The following is a 16,528-nucleotide window of genomic DNA, read 5'->3' as shown; positions in this document are numbered from 1 at the left end:
ACCTCCTAAGCCGTTGATTTATGAGGACGGAGCATGCACTGTACCCGTTGATCTGTGAGTAGCACCCTGAAGAGAGAGAGATCGAGTAGAAACTGTACTTACGGTATGCTGAGTCCAGCCAAGAGGTGAGAGTCCTTTAAAGCAAATTAACTGTGCTTTGTGTCCCAGTCGATACCTGTGGAGAGAAGAGGAGAGAGAGTGAATCATCTGAGAAGAAATTGAGAAAACCTGTACTTACGGTACGCCGCGTCCAGCAAAGAGGTGAGAGCCATCTAAAGCAGAGTAACTGTGTTCTTATGCCCCAGTTGATACCTGTGGAGAGAAAAAGGAGAGAGAGTGAATAATCTGAGGAGAAACCGAGGAAACCTGTACTTACGGTACGCCGAGTCCAGCCAAGAGGTGAGAGCCATCCAACGCAGAGTGACTGTGCTCTTGTGTCGCAGTCGATACCTGTGGAGAGAAGAGGAGAGAGAGTGGATCATTTGAGGAGAGAATTGAGGAAACCTGTACTTACTGTACGCTGAGTTCGGCCAAGAGGTGAGCTCCCATTCTAAGTTGAACTAACTGTGTCCTTTCATCTCAGTGGCTACCTGTGGAGAGATAGGGAAAAGTAGTGAGTGCCACGACAAGAGCTGTGCAAGTACGAGGAAAAGCCCCCCCACCAGAGAGATCCAGGTACGCAACCAGGATATAAACCCACCACACTCATTTTGCTTTGATTCTGCCTCCAGGAGGAAGAAGGAGCGCGCCACGGATTATTAAGGCCAGGCCGGAGCCTGAGTCCCACGTTATTTAAGGTAGAATTGGTTTACTTATAGCCGAATATAAAAAGATGAATTTTGACTCAAAATCCATAAAAGTTGTGTTCATCTGTTGGACAAAACGTCATAAACTTTTGCAAAACAAATATCATATTTTTTTTGCAATAATCCAAAAGGAAATAATTTTTTTTGCAAGGGAACAACTTCCGGATTAGCCTACAAAAAAACATGCCTGCGGCACTATAAAATTGAGTATTTATTTCTTGACTACTGAAAGAGTTTGAAATTTTATATTAAGTACTGGATTTATGCAGTACTACATCCCCTATGTTTGCATTGTCATGTGACCTTTAGGTTTGTTCACGTGATGTACTAACAACAACCATAAAAATAATTGACTCATATTTAAAGGCGAGGTGCATGATCCCTGAAAGCCATTGTTGAATTTTGAAATCACCTAAACAAACACGCACCTACCCCAAAAGAATCAAGACCTTCTTTTGATAGACTCGCCCCACGCATATACAACCCAGGCAATGGTGTTGGTTAGTAGACATGCCCCTTATTGCTGATTAGCTACAAGTGTGTTTTGGTACTCGACTCCCTTTTCCAAATAGTTTTTTTTTAATCATGCACCCTGCCTTTAACCATGGTTTAACCATAGTACCCATTTTGTTTTATTTGTAATAAAACCATAATCACATATTTAATATGGTCTCACCACTAGAGGTCTTCATGGGTCCACTTAGATCCGAAAACCCGAGGTCCGACCCGAGACCCGATCGGGTTCGGGTCTAAAAGTTTCACATGTGCCTCGGACACGGGTCGGGTACAATAATAGCGGCATCGGGTCTCGGGTAATTTAAAAATTAATGTGTTTTTTCTGAACGGACCCGAGAAGACCCAAACTCTCTGGCCTGTGTGCGTCAATGTCCTTTTCAAACCTCTCATCTGTTTGCCAAGAGCGCTTGCGACATTGTGTGGTTGTCGGAAGGTTTATTTTCGTTGAGACAAACATGTCAGTCAATTATAAATGTACATTTTAGCGGTTACGTTGGTGTCGTCGTCAGATAACAAAGTAAAACGAATGGAGCAGCTCACTAAATTGGTTGCAAGGCCATCGGAGTTTCTTTCTGTCTGACTGCTGCGCGTGGGTCTGCAGAATGCACACACGTCAGTGCCGTTTACATTCGGTTCCAGTCGGGTTAAAAAATTTTTTTCACTAGTTCGGGTCGGACTCTGGTCTAATTTTCTCGGGTTTGTCTCGGGTCGGGTCTTTCTTTAAAAATTTTTTATTTATGCACGTCGGGTTCGGATATGAAGAGATTCGGGTCATTTCGGGTCGGGTACATTTCTTTGGACCCGAGAAGACCTCTACTCACCACTATAGTTTAACTATGTTATTATTCAAATAAATTATTTATTACATTACAAAAATTATAGTTATTTAAATGTTAATAGATAAAAACATGGTTACTTTTTTACTCTTATTTAAACCATAGTTTTTTTTAGGAGAAGAGAGAGCAGACATACACATTAAATGTGTTTTAAAATTGAAAGTTCATTTTTATGTGTCACTTAAAAAACAATTTGGTGCTTGTTTTTTTTTTGCCTCTTGGGAGCCGGTGGCTCCTTAGTTGATTTTGTTGTCTAAAACCCTGCTTAAAGTGCACCGCACTTTATTGTAGTCAGTCATGCCCAATTCGAATTTCAAAGAGGCGGGACCAGTTGTGCTCTCAGTAACCTGATTGATGACTTGACGAGTGATTGATTGTGGACTTCAGTGCAGAAGAAAAGTAACTGCAGAAATACTCCTCTATCTTTCCCATTACTGTAAGTCCGTGGACAGGTGGCATGGAAAGATGAAGATGGGAGGCAGAAGTAGATGAAGGAAGAACTGTAAATTGAATGTACTGTGTATGCGAGGGAGAGCGAGCGAGGTGAGAGGAGAGAAACAGAAAGATTGCGGTACACTTTTAATGTCGGTGTGAATGTGTTCCTGGCAGGGAAGATGAATAGAGCAGCAGGCCTGAGTTATCTCCTGCTCAAAAGCAGAAGCTCCCCTGCTGATCAGCAAGCTTCAGGTCTCATCATGTACTTACAATCTAAAAATATACACCCAGATACAGTACCTCCTCCACCGCACCTCTGCCGCCCTTTAACTGCTTATCTTCTCCGATTCTTCATCTGATTTTCTGCTTTTCTGTTTTTTTCCTCCAGAGGTGATCTGAGGGCATTTTTATAAATTGCTCACATGCTTTGGCTGTTATCGCCTTGGCATTTCTGGCGCTGTGTTCTCACGAATATAGATTGTGTCTCGCCTGCCCAAACGCATGGCAGAAGTTACATTAGCTAAAACTGGACATTTAAGCCTGCCAGAGTCAGACAGTGTCACTTAAATATGGCTAGTTAGATCATTTCCACACAGATGTCTGTCTTGTAAGGGATAATGTGTAGGCAGCAAGTTGTTATCGCAGAAATAAGCCCCAACAGTGTAGTCAGGACCCGACACGAAGCAGAGGGTCTTGTATCACACTAAAGGGGATTAATTCACGACAACAACGGGTGCCTGTACATTATCCTGCTTAAGACTATTTACTTCATAAGTAAGTAAGGTAGGGAACATTAAAGATTGATTTGAAATATTTTATATGCTTATTTTTAACGAATGCAGACCTTCATCGTGGAAAACCTGTTTACTTTCGGTTTTAAGATAAGACGTTCAGATGTCACAAACACACTATTTGGTTTTATCTCGTGCTGTCAATTGATTAAAATATTTCATATAGATTAATCGCACATTTTTATATGTTCTAAATTTACCTTAATTTAATATTTTTATACTCTAATTAGGCCTGTCATAATTATGAAATTTGGCTGACGGTAATTGTCTAATAAATTGTGAAGATTTTGATGATTAATTGCCATTTTGTTTTGTTTTTGTGTTTATGAAATAATTTTCACACATTGTTGTGATTATTTAAATTAAATCTTTTGCAAGGTTTACCTGGGAGTAAATATCAATACACATAACACATTTAAAAGTAATTATTTAATGAATATATCTTTCCAAAACTGAAAAATGTTCATAAGAAATAAACAATTTATTTTTGCAATCAAAATAAACTGATTATACCAGAACAGGTCTTATATAATTAGCCTGCTCCAACCAGACTCTCGTACATTCATTTCATTTGTACAGAGAGTCTGGCCACGCTCCATTGCAAAGCGTTACTTCCGTTAAGGAGTCACTCTGAATCTGCCATAACCAATCGCTAACGTGTGGTCGTGACGTATATCATGCACAGAAACCGGCCGGAAACAACAAGTAAGAACAATCAGACAAACAAAACTTAGCAAACCTGGTTCTTGCTCCGGCTTTAACTTCTGTATATTCGGCAGTTTTGCAACAACGGACCGAATAGCTTTTCTCACGTCTTTCTCCGCTGCCATTACTGAACTACAACTCAAACTGACGCACGACCTCAACTTCATCGTTCTTAGCCACCCCCCTCTGTTTGCTGATTGGTCCTGCAGATTTTTGCAGGAGAAAACGAAACTCTACAGAGCAGTCCCAGACGTAGTACTGAAGCGAAATGAAAATTAAGCGGAAGCACGTAGGAGGGCGGAGCCAGGCTATTATATAATAGCCAATTCTACTAAGGTCATATTAGTACTGAACCACATGTCTGTAGTGGCTGCAGAAAAATAAATTCCTTACAGATCCTTAAAAATAGCTTCCTTCACTTCCCTAAATTTGGCCTTGTTTATACAGGCACTGCAGCTCCCCCTTGTGTTTTTAAAGAGATGTGCAATCATTGCGGTGATCTGAAATCCTCACGATGATGTCAAACAATTGCGATGAGACAATTATTTAATCATTGTGACAGCCCTAACTCTAATCAACATGGGTGTGGACAAATATAGATGCTATATGCAAGTTTACGTTTATAATTAGTGAAACTATACTCAACATAGAGCATAAAGAACATCAAAGATTTTTTTAAAGAACTTGTTTGTCCATTAAACGCATGGAAAAAAGAAAATAGAAAAACCACCAGTTCTTATTAATTCTCTTTCTTTGCACAGAGCATTTATTTACACCAACCTGTTTACATTTTCGACAGAACCATCAGCCATTGTTTTGAATATGAATTTCTCTTTCAGAAGCAAATATATAAAAAAAGAGTTATTTATATTATGGCATTAAAAAAACCCTTTAAAACAAACAGACAAACAATGCATGATTTGTTGGAAACGTAACAAAACATAACAGAGCTACACGTGTTTGAAGTTGACAGAGTCAGCAAAGTTAATTTTGAGAAATATCCCAAAAAATTAAGATTTGAAGATTTAGCAATAATACAGGGGTCAGGTATTCGCACGTCTGTGTGCATGCGCTTCATACAGTATGTGTCAGTCAGTGGGAGGAAGATTGTTTTTGAGTCCTGTAGCTCTAAATAACTCTTATTTTCCACATACCACATATTTTTTGGGTCCAGATTTCACTCTCTTCATGAAATGCACGTATTTGAAAAAAGCTGTGTCCCTGATTGGCCAGCTAATCTGTACGTTGTAATTGGCCTGAATATCTCTCAAGTCAGCCGGAAATGTGACGCTCCTTACCATGTTTGAAAGATTCCCGCACAATGCAATGCTAACAGGAGTTAACTTACAGGCTGTGAGTCCAAAGCAGGATAAATTATGATAATGTCGGTCTTTTCTATGTCACCAATCCCAGGAAGTAAACTGTTGCCTACTACCCACTAAACACAGGACGTCGAATAGACGTGCAGATCGTGTCTATATTGGGTCCGTCGGTCCATGACCAATTCTGGACATCTATTCGACGTCCAAACTAGGTCCACTATTTGGACGTCCAACCATGACCCTACTGGGACGTCATATTTACGGGCAACATTTGACGTTTAAACTGGGTAATTTTTTGGACGTCATTTGGACGTCATATTTACGGGCAACATTTGACGTTTGAACTGGGTAATTCTTTGGAGGTCATTTGGACGTCTATGACAGGCCTATGTCTGTATTACATGATTAGGCCTATATAAATTTTTTATTTACAAATATCAGCATTAGTGTACCAACATGATTAATACTTACGAATAGTCTATATTATTTTATACAGTATACTGTGTTTTCTGCTTTCTTTATTTATATACAAATTCATCTAAATGTACAATTAAAAATCTGTAATTAAATGCGTAGTTCGTTATATTACAATATATGATCATACTAACAATTTAACATGAAAATATTCTCACCTGTTCTCATAATGTTGCGTTCGTGTTATGAATGCAATAAGTGTGTCTTATATACATCAACATATGGCCTTGTGGCTGAGTGGTTAGCGAGATTGGCTTGTGATCCGGAGATCGGTGGTTCGAAACCCGCGGCCGGCAGGAAATGACTGAAGCGTTTGGTGTTGCAATGGATGGGTGAAGTGCAGAGACAATCATTTCTTTTCGCTTTTTTCATGTCTTTTTTCCTTACACGGAGGTCCTACGGATGTAAACATTTAGACGTGCAGAAGACGTCGCAAAAAAGACGTCGCCTGGCGTTACAAAACAACCCCTTTTATGTACCGAATTCGGACGTCCAAAAATTCCATGAAAAAGACGTCATTCTGACGTCACTTTGCGCAGTGGGTAGGGGTGGGCGATAACCGGTAGACATGATTAACCGGTAGAAATGTGTCAACCGGTAGAGATTTTGGACTATTGTCTATATCTCATGAGACTCAATGACCTTCGTGTTACAAGCCTGACTCTCTAATCATAGGCTACACCTGCCCCAGCGGAATTTAAAAGTTGTACTTAAAATGAGGCCACAACTTTTTAAAAAAGTCTAATTTGGCTCTTAAAAACTGAGTGCATTTAAGGCAAGGAACATTTATTCAGGAAATAAAAGCATCCATTAACTACAATTTTTTATTATAAAAGCCCCTAGGTACGTGGAAATTATACTACTTGAAGAGTAAATTGAAATAATTGTAACTTTAAAAGTTTATAACTGCAATGTCATTGAGTTTTAGTTTGATTGGTCTTTAAAGATTTATCAGCAAGTTCAGGTATGCACACCTCTTTAATTCTATACATGTGGTTAATATGCATGCTCTTCATATATAGAGATTGCGTAATATTGTCACTGTAAACTAATGGTGTGCCATTTTGCAGATCACTAAAGAAAAGTCCTGTCACTATGATAGAGTGCCTGTATACAGTAAAAGAGGATCAACTGCTGTGCCGTCAGTGGGAAAGCGTGGCTGACATCATTGCTATTGGCAGCTCGGCAGGATATATTGGTCAGTAAGAGGTTGCCAGTGAATACTGGACTCTAACATATGCCCTTAATTACTTGCTGTTCAACCCTTTTCAGATAGTGTTGAGGAAAATGTTGTTTGAACACATTGTGCTACAGATAAACAAACAAGTAATGACTTATTAGCATTGCCTCATTCTAATGACTGCTGTGTGCTGCTGTGACAAAGTAGAGTAATTAATTTCATAAATGTTAAATATAGTAAATTAATGTTCGCCCGTGTTGCACATAGCTTGAAGGGCGTTATTTGATGGGTTTGCCAACTTCCCTCCAGCTGAGTTTGAGTTATAAGTTATTTCGAGTACTGTTTGGATGAGAATATATATTTTGCTTTGCAAGTAACTTGAAAAGGGGTTGGTATTAAGATAAAAATCAATTATTCATTGTAGGAATCAATATTAATTTGGGAAATCCATCCAAAATTAGTAGACTATAGTAAAGAGATGGAAGTTTGATAAACAGTTGGTATACACAGTGTTCAGAAGATTTATGGACCTGTTTTAACCCCTTCAGGTACTCCGGTTTCCTCTCACAGGCCAAAAAAACATTCAAGGCAATTTGGAGATGGCAACCTGTGTGTGGATTAATTTGTCTGAATAAACTTGTAAATTAACCAGTTCTCGCCATGAATATAGTCATAGATGCTGGAATGGCGTAAAGAATAAATAAAATAAGCAAAGAAAATAACCCATTTAGACTCTGCATCCACTGGAATGAACATCACATGTTTTATGGTTCAAATCAATAAAAAAGCTGATCAACCAATGAAAATAAAAGGTACACTGATTAAATCAGGTCTGAAGGGGTTAAATGGTTGAAATAATAAAAAAGATTGATATCTTAACATACAGCTGTGACCAAACTTTTTAGTGACGCAAATATTAATTTTCACAAAGTCTGGTACTTCTGTGTTTTTAGATCTTTTGTCAGATGTTGCTATGGTTTACTGAAGTATAATTGCAAGCATTTCATAAGTGTCCAAGCCTTTCATTGACAATTACATGCCCCCTGTGGGGAAAATCATTTTTATATTGTTATATGTTTATGTGGTGTTTTTTAATATGTTTTAAGACAAGCCATGTGTATCATTTTCTCTATAAAATTGAATACAGTCTCATTCCCAAGGTATAAAATCACCTTGATTTCCAACGTCACCACATGTAACCTATCATATCAAAACAGTTGAATGTGTGGATTCGAGTCATTAGGGCTGTGATGGTTGTCATAACTACCGCACCAACCTGGTGGTGAAGTGTGACCCGTGGTGGTGAAGTGCTACTCGCGGTTGTGTGCACGTCACAAACTATAATCTTTTCAAAATTCGCAAAAAAAGAAAAACAAAGAAATGCGAATTATGTGCATTTCCATCAAGTTGTTTGAGCAAATGACGGTGGTATTGGTTAACCTAGTAACCACCAAAAGTAAACAAAACAATGTACACGTGGAAAACGGACTGAATATAGTCACAATGGTGCAATTTATTAATGTATTTGCCGTGTAGCTTGTAATTGCCAAACTGAATGCTGTGCACAGAAGAAGAAATGCCGAATTTTTATGAAGGTGCGTCGAGACCCATATATGGTAAAGAAAACTTCAGCGCAAACAGCTAGAAGTTCAGTCCCATGGTTTTAATGTTTGCTACGTCAGAATTAATTCGTCAAATGCGTTTCCATCTCCCATTTTTCGCATTTACTCTTTTTCGCATGAATCAAAACCCACCTCAAGTGAGCATTAAAACTTTTTATCGAATCAAGAGATTTTTTATCGAAATTTGGCGTTTCCATCACTCGTTTTCGATGCGATATTTCAAAATGTGCATAAAATCACGGTGATGGAAACATGGCTAATGATGACCCGCTGGCTTGGGGGCGGAACAATGAGGCAAGATATTTTCTCTTAATCACTCATGGTTGCGAAAAAGTATCAATCTGCACTACCAATACACCATCAGAATGCATTTTCAGCGTGGCTGGAAATATTATAACCCCAAAATGGTTCCTCACTTGAACCGTGTGTTGTTATACCGATGGAAGTGCTACAATAACACGCACATAGGCGCTGGTCCTGTGGGTGCTCCGGGGTTCAGCTTAAGCACCCACCGAAATGGCCAAGCACATGTGCTCAATTGCTTTACATTTGCTTCACATTTCACATCTAAAACCGGAAAACGTGCCTCCTTCTTTTCAAAGCGTTTGGGTGCTCCAGAACGTCTGTTGTTGCTTAGCAACCTACTTAAGCATTGCTTGACGTTGTGATGAGCACCCACCAGTGAGAAAAAGAAATCGGCGCCTATGAACACACACATTTGTTTAGAAACGTATATCTGATCCTTGTTTACATTTTGTAATATCAAAATATACATTATGTATGCATTATATATAAACCGGAACTAGCAGTTATATGTCTAAAACTGCGGAATGTAGCATCTATTACATATATATCTATGGTGTGAAAAGAGTGGAGGACAAATTTGCATATTTGCATTTATTGTCCGAGCTGTGCGGGAGGGACTATTTTGCATATTCATAAATCCACATATACTAAATGAGGCAAGGGTATAGAGTTACATTCAAGCTGTTTTTAAGCAAAGAACTGACTCATGAATTTGGTTTCAAACCAAAAATTTGAAATTGAATATAATCCGATTCATAACCCAGTCTGTCTCTCTACACCTCCACAGACTCTTAAGCCATTAAGCTGATTCAGCTTCCCAAACATTCAAGCGGTAGATCCAGTGATATTCACTGCCTAGTTGGCTTTTTCCAATGGCAGGAAATTGACCGTCGTGAGCCACTGTCCATCAACATCGTATTGGACCTGGGAGCGTTGGGAACACAGGCCTTATCAGAGGACAAACACGTTGCTCGAGCTGCTGTTCCCATTCAGCGGCACTACACAAACCTCTATAATAACCATCCCTCCCCTCTCCTCACATTTCCTCCTCAGAGCTCTGCTCCTGATCCTAAACTTCCTCTAGGCTTTCAGTTTTCTGTGGTGAGAGCAATAGATTTCTTTACAGGGCCAAACAAAGCAAGATTCTGAAATTGCATTAAAGCATGTTAATGTAATCTCTCATGCCTGTAAGCTATCGGGTTTGCCGCTTGCCAGCACGCTTATTAGAGAAATATTGTGCGCGGTGTGTGTGCCATTCTCAGAATTCGTGGCTGATGAGTTTAAAGCATTTGTGTTTTTCTCGCTCTAGAGGAAATCGCTATGTCTTGACATATGTCTGCTAATGACCACAGATTTCCATTCTATAAATCTATGAAATAACAACATTAATGTTTGCAGGGGCCCATAAATGTAAAGTTTCCATTTTAATAGATAGATTTAGGCCAGCTCTCAAGCTTTAGGCTATTTTTCTGTAGATACTGGACTCTTAAAGGAAGAGTTACCTTACATGGTTTTTGAACACACACATACACACACGTGTGATAATCATCAGTTATGTCAACTATTTTCTGTGCACTTGTTCGGTCTGACCTTAGTCTTCCATTCCCTGGTATAAAGGCAAAGCAAACTTGCCCTAGGCGAGCTATAATTCACAAGTCTTTTGGGACTGCCATGATGGATCGGTCCTTCATATAGAAAACCCATAAAGCTGTATGTTTATGTGCAAGCAAATGAGTATTTGTATTTCATGCATGTGTTTGTAGAGGTGTGCATAGCCAATCCATGCTTGTCATATTTACTTTTTGCACATGAGTAGTCATAAACCCACTAAACACAGGATGTCGGATAGACGTGCAGATCATGTCTATATTGGGTCCTTCGGTCCATGACCAATTCTGGACATCTATTCGACGTCCAACCAGGACCCTACTTGGACGTCATATTTACGGGCAACATTTGACGTTTGAACTGGGTAATTTTTTGGACGTCATTTGGACGTCATATTTACGGGCAACATTTGACATTTGAACTGGGTAATTCTTTGGACGTCATTTGGACGTCTATGACAGGCCTATTTCTATATTACATGATTAGGCCTATAAAAAATTTTTTATTTACAAATATCAGCATTATTTTACCAAGATGATTAATACTTATGAATAATCTATATTATTTATACAGTACTGTTTTTTCTGCTTTCTTGAATTATATACAAATTCATCTAAATGTACAATTAAAAATCTGTAATTAAATGTGTAGTTAAATGTGGCTGAGTGGTTAGCAAGACTTGCTTGTAACCCAGATATCGGTAGTTCGAATCCCACGGCCGGCATGAAATGACTGAAGTGTTTCGGTGTTGCAATGGATGGGTGAAGTGCAGAGACAATTCTTTTCGCTTTTATCATGTCTCTTTTCCTTACACGGAGGTCCTACGGATGTAAACATTTAGACATGCAGAAGACGTCGAAAAAAAGACGTCGCCTGGTGTTACAAAACAACCCCTTTTATGGACCGGATTTGGACGTCCAAAAATTACATGAAAAAGACGTCATTCCGACGTCACTTTGCGCAGTGGGAAGTAGCTTGTGGGTGAGGGTCAATAGGCCATGTCCATATCTCAGTTTATCCATACCTGAACCTGAGATGGTGTGATGTTGGAGGAATGGTTCTGAGTGACCTACTCATAAGTCTACACTGTCAGAATTTTTTTAATTTTTATTTAGTTTAGTTTGTTGAGTCTTGATAAAAAACAATAGCCTGACTACGTCAGACTTCATACTTCTGCTAAATTTCATTACGCTTCTGTACTCAGTCTGAGATACCTCCCATTCAAACCGTTTTCCCCCGGTCTCAAAACAACCGTCCAATCAACGAACAGAGGGCGGGCTGAGAGCCATGACGTAGACGCTAAACGCCGAATCACGGTTGTAGTTTGTTGTGAACATGGAGACACAGAAGGCTATTTGCTCTGTTGTGGAGAACCGGCACTTGCAAACTTAAACCCGAACAAGAAAAGTGTTTGTTAAACATTTGAATGGAGATTATGTTGTTGCCCTACTCCCGACAAGTTTTTGGAAAAGTTTAATTTATCAACTTTACCGATCGTCAGCGAGAAACTGTATGCAGCACAGCTTGACGTGCACAACGATCGAGAAATCATGGAAGGGAATTATATTGTTCACAGTTAATGGTTGAGGACGCGTGGGCAAGCATTCTTTGGTGACATTCCTGATTAACCAGAAAATAAGGTAGGAAGATTTAATTTACATATGGTTATGGTTGTCTGGTGGAAGAGTTTGAGAGGAGAGAGGGGCGTTCCGCCCGTTAGACGTGAGTGGAAAGCCACCGTAAGGATAGTGTTCAACTAGCTCTGACCCGATTTACTTTACATAATCTGCAAAAGTCGTTCATAGCCATGTTAACTCTGGTATTTCGCTCGATGGGTTTGTTTTCACATCATACGTGTATTTTACAGCAGAGATTCGATGCGGCTGATCCGGCGCATAAAGCACATCATATCCAAATGTTATGTGTGATTGGCTTACGTTTAGACCAATGATTTTAAACTTCAGACAAGCCCCTCCCACGAGAAGGAAAACGATTGTCAATTATGCCCAGCCAGACTCTGTCTATGAAGCGAAGCAAAATAGCAGAGGATGGTATTACCAGGCTAAAAAAACAAAGTTGTTGCGTGAAGTGATGCATGTGACTTAGCGTCCTCAGTTCTCGCTTACGCTGATTGGCGCGTGGGTGTGTTTTTCTAGGGGAAGTGCACATAAAAAGTAGTGATATGTATGGTTTACCCCTGAAACCTTAGCTGGACCAGTATTCGAAAAAAACTTTCCGAAACTTGTACGAACCCTGGCAAGTGCATTAAGCACAGAAATACTCTGTAACACGTCCAACTGCTTTTTTGACACTTTGCATTTGTGTAGCATGAGGAAACAACTCTTAATCTGTTAATAAGTCAGAATGCATGGAATACCATTGAACCCCCCTTTAAATATGACAATAATGTCTACTTACAGGCTGTGAGTCAGAAACAGGCAAAATTATGATAATGACCATCGTGTCCACGTCAACAGGCCGAGGAAGTAAACTGCTGCCTACAATCAGTGTGTTTGTTTTAGTCAAAGAAAAGAGATTTATGGTGGAAACGTGATTCGGGTCATTTCGGGTTGGGTATATTTCTTTGGACCCGAGAAGACCTCTAATACAGACTTACACACCAAAGAAAATCGTGAATTATAATAATAATTTTTTAAGAAAAAAAGGTATGAATATTTTGTATTTTCAGAAAAGCTTTTTAAGAAAGTTCTTTTTCCCCCCTTAAGGATGTTCTTAAGAAAAAAAATGAAGAATTAAAATTCTCAAAAAAAGAAACTTTTTTTGGGAATACTTTGTGAGGAATTTCACACTCATATAATAAAGTTTAATGGCTTACTTTAGTAATATGTCATGAAACACAAAAGAGTATTAATGATAATATTAGCTAACATTTTACATGCTCCATAAAACATTTATTGTGAAAAAATTACTAATGTTGGCAGCTCAAAGGCGGTCTGAGCTGGAGTCAAACGGTCCGTCATGCAAGTCTAGCGCTCCGAAAGCCTGGACACACTTCACCCTTCACTGGTGCAGACGCATGTCCGGGCACAGAGAGTGAAGCACGCATGGGCCCAAAATGCTCGACCCGCATGACGGACCGATTAGGAGATTAGAGAATGATGTTTACTCATCTTCATACACTGGCTGGCCTCTGTTACAACAGCGAATAATATATTTTATAGTCTTAACACATCACTCATTTGTAGTATACAGTATATCGCATTAAATGTGGTAACAAGATTAATGGACTTATAAGTGTATTGTTACCTCATGAGCAGGGTCGAATAATTTATTTCACAAAGCTTGTCATTTTATTCTTAAGACAAAAATGTAAGATGTTATTACCTTATTTTCCGGACTATAAGTCGCACTTTTTTCATAGTTTGGCTGGTCCTGCGACTTATTATCAGGTGCGACTTTTATGTCAAAATTAATTCATACTGACTAACATGAGCCAAAATAAAACATTACCGTCTACAGCCATGAGAGGGCACTATATGTTGCTCCTGTAGCCTACCCCTAAAAAAACTGTTAACTGAAACATTAACATAAAATGACAACAGAGAAAGACTTAAAGCGTAACTAAACCCCTGGTCAGAGCCTGACTCCACCCACTGGCAATATTTGAAAAATGCTAGAAAAGTGGGCAGATCCTAACAGATAGAGGGGACGAACTAAGCTCGTACCAAGTGTGTGGTGAGATCGTAACAAGGGCGTGGTGAGCTTAAACCTGCTTACGTCACGAGTCATTTTTTGGACCCAACATCCAATAGGAAAATTCAACTGCAGTAGCCACCGTTCAACCTGAAGAGGGCAGCACTCAGACGTTTTTACACCATATATTGTAGTATTGAAACACTTTATATCCAAATGTCAAAAAAATTACTAAAATCAATGAACAGCACTAATAAACCATCATTCTTACAGATCAGTAACTAAAAAAAGTTGGATTAGGGTTTAGTTACTCTTTAACAAACAAAATGCCCCCCAAAAGAATAATAATTTTCTAAATAAATGCGACTTATAGTCCAGTGTGACTTATATATGTTTTTTCCTCTTCATGATGCATTTTTTTGACTGATGCGACTTATACTCCGGAGCGACTTATAGTCCGGAAAATACGGTAAGTAAGTATTTGATAACTTAAAGGGGACATCTCATTAAAATCTGACTTTTTTCATGTTCAAGTGCTATAATTGGGTCCCCAGTGCTTCTGTCAACATAGAAAATGTGAAAAAGAATAACCCAGTAACTTAGTTTTGGTAAACCATTTTCTGCAAGCATGTGAAAAGTAGGTCATTAAAATTTGGCTCCCCTTGTGATGTCAGAAGGGGTTAATACTGCCCTGTAAACTGCACTATCCAACCACGGCACTGACTTTTAATGAGAGATTAGCTCACTTGCATTTAAAAGCACACACCTAAAACAGCTAATTTTTGCTCACCTACAAAGTGACAATTTTAACATGCAAAAAAAAAAAAATGTTCGAGAATAGCACTTAGGAACATTTCTTATGAACTTATTATTATTTATCCTAAGAATGTTCTAATTTTTTGCTTAAAATTTTTGTCAATCTGCCCCCAGATGTTCCCTTCCGGGGGTATATTTTCCAAAAGCATTGTTAGCTAACATAACTTGTTGTAACAGTACCATTGAACTTTTTTGGTAATGACAGAACTTGCAACCATAGTTGTTTTTGGGAAATGCACCCCAGAGCGTGAAAACAAATCTGAAAGAAAATTGCTTGGATTCACAAAGGGAAAACGCCTGACACGTTCTTAGCTTGCAAAACTGAAGTTGTTCTGCTGCTTCAAGCCTGTTGGAGGCAACATTGAACCTTTATCCATCCTGCCTCAGACGCACAGTTGCTGCTGGAGACTAAAACCTACTGTGATGCAGAAAATGTACAGACAGCTGCTACAAGCTGCTCTGATCATGTTTGACATTTTACATGCTCAGACATTCACAGCCGTATGTCTTGAAGGGTTTCACGAGAGAAATGCTGTTTTTGGGACAGAGGATGACTCAGACTACTGTATAGAAAATATGCACTTTGTGCATCAGCACTTTTAAGTACACACCGTTGTATGTTTTTTATGTGATGTTTTTGAAGTTTGTTATAATTTTTCCTTTGATAACGGGGTGGTTCAATGGTATTTCATGCATTCTGACTTATTAAAGGAATAGTCTACTCATTTTCAATATTAAAATATGTTATTACCTTAACTAAGAACTGTTGATACATCCCTCTATCATCTGTGTGCGTGCACGTAAGCGCTGGAGCGCGCTGCGACGCTTCGATAGCATTTAGCTTAGCCCCATTCATTCAATTGTACCATTTAGAGATAAAGTTAGAAGTGACCAAACACATCAACGTTTTTCCTATTTAAGACGAGTAGTTATACGAGCAAGTTTGGTGGTACAAAATAAAACGTAGCGCTTTTCTAAGCGGATTTAAAAGAGGAACTACTTTATGGCGTAATAGCACTTATGGGAGTACTTCGACTCGGCGCAGTAACACCCTCCCTCTCCCATTATGAGAGTGAGAAGGGTTGCGGACTTTTCAGGCGAGTCGAAGTACTCCCAAAAGTGCTATTACGCCATAAAATATAGTTCCTCTTTTAAATCCGCTTAGAAAAGCGCTACGTTTTATTTTGTACCACCAAACTTGATCGTATAACTACTCGTCTTAAATAGGAAAAACGTTGATGTGTTTGGTCACTTCTAACTTTATCTCTAAATGGTACAATTGAATGAATGGGGCTAAGCTAAATGCTATCGAAGCGTCGCAGCGCGCTCCAGCGCTTACATGCACGCACACAGATGATAGAGGGATGTATCAACAATTCTTAGTTAAGGTAATAACATATTTTAATATTGAAAATGAGTAGACTATTCCTTTAACACTGTTTAAGTGTCACTTATTT

General features: G+C 38.9%; 1 long non-coding RNA gene across 1 annotated transcript in view; it reads left to right on the top strand.

The window, feature by feature from the left end:
• The window catches only part of LOC129442875 (uncharacterized), a 45,382-nt gene extending 37,711 nt beyond the window's left edge, over positions 1-7,671 (top strand). Inside the window, exons 3-4 of the long non-coding RNA XR_012371160.1 lie at positions 6,956-7,083; positions 7,614-7,671. This is a non-coding gene — a long non-coding RNA (uncharacterized lncRNA). The remainder of the gene's footprint in view (positions 1-6,955; positions 7,084-7,613) is intronic.
• Positions 7,672-16,528: the final 8,857 nt, after the last annotated feature.

This window comes from Misgurnus anguillicaudatus, chromosome 2 (assembly GCF_027580225.2).
Source record: "Misgurnus anguillicaudatus chromosome 2, ASM2758022v2, whole genome shotgun sequence".
Classification (NCBI taxonomy): domain Eukaryota; kingdom Metazoa; phylum Chordata; class Actinopteri; order Cypriniformes; family Cobitidae; genus Misgurnus; species Misgurnus anguillicaudatus.
The sequence above is the reverse complement of the archived record's forward strand: the minus strand, read 5'-3'. Positions and strand labels throughout refer to the sequence as shown.